The sequence below is a fragment of the Gossypium hirsutum genome, chromosome A07 (genome assembly GCF_007990345.1).
Source record: "Gossypium hirsutum isolate 1008001.06 chromosome A07, Gossypium_hirsutum_v2.1, whole genome shotgun sequence".
Lineage (NCBI taxonomy): Eukaryota > Viridiplantae > Streptophyta > Magnoliopsida > Malvales > Malvaceae > Gossypium > Gossypium hirsutum.
The window spans coordinates 75,044,180-75,045,391 of NC_053430.1; the positions used below are offsets into that span (position 1 = coordinate 75,044,180).

General features: G+C 40.2%; 1 non-coding gene across 1 annotated transcript; it reads left to right on the forward strand.

Annotated features, from left to right (window-relative positions):
- Nucleotides 1–449: 449 nt before the first annotated feature.
- On the forward strand, nt 450–555 carry LOC121203995 (small nucleolar RNA R71). The gene has a single exon (XR_005898922.1). It is a non-coding gene; the product is annotated as a small nucleolar RNA R71 (small nucleolar RNA).
- Nucleotides 556–1,212: the final 657 nt, after the last annotated feature.

Genomic DNA, 1,212 nt, shown 5'->3' on the forward strand with positions numbered 1-1,212 from the left:
TGGGATGGTTCTTCCAACCTGCATTATAAGTGTTACTATACGGGTTATTTTGGGGTCTAGAGTTATCGTTACCGATATATTGGACTTGTTCCTCCTCGATGCTAGGGTTGAAGGGTTGATATTCTGTGCATGCTCTTCCTCCATTCAAATCGCACCTCATCACTGGATGTACCTGTGAAGAACCACACAAACCATCAATCTTTTTATTTAAGAGTTCTACTTGGTTAGATAGCATAGTAACCGCATCGAGGTTGAAAACACCGGCTGCTTTCGTCGGCTTTCTCCTCATAACTTGCCACTGATAGTTATTCAGTGACATCTCCTCAATAAATTTGTAAGCCACCTCAGGTGTCTTATTAGTGATAGTTCCACCAGCGGCTGCGTTAATAATCTGCCGAGTCGAAGGGTTCAGGCCATTGTGAAACATTTGGACCTGTAGCCAGAGTGGTAACCCATGGTGAGGGCATCTTTTCAAGAGGTCCTTGTATCTCTCCCATGCATCGTAGAGTGTTTCTAAATCCATCTGTAGAAAAGAAGAGATATCATTATGTAATTTAGCCGTTTTAGCCAGCGAAAAATATTTTAATAAAAACTTTTCGGTCATTTGTTCCCTAGTAGTGATTGACCCCCGTGGTAACGAATTCAACCACTGCTTAGCTTTGTTTCTTAATGAAAAAGGGAATAACCGAAGGCGAATGGTTTCATAAAAAACGCCATTAATTTTAAATGTATCACATAGTTCCAAAAAGCTTGCCAAGTGAGCGTTGGGATCTTCGTCCTGCAAACCATCAAACTGAACAAATTGTTGTATCATTTGAATTGTGTTAGGTTTTGGTTCAAAAGTATTTGCAACTACAGCAGGTCTAACTATGCTCGATTCAGTTCCTGTTAAGGAACGTTCAGCATAATCATACATAGTGTGTGGAGCAGGATTCTGATTAACAGTAATTGTAGGAGGTAGCGGATTTTCTTTGTTTTCAGCCATCTCCTCGGTTGTGGTTGAAGTATCGTCCTCTTGCTGTTCCTATGTATATCCTAAGCTTCACCTTATTTGTGACAGCCCAAAATTGACCCTAGTCGGGAAGTGGTTTCGGGACCGCTAAACCGAGTCACCGAAATGTTTGAATGTGATATTTATTGTCTAGAATATGTAATTATGAATGTGTGAAAATTTCAAGCTTTGATTTAGTCGATTGCATGTGAGTTTTAGTA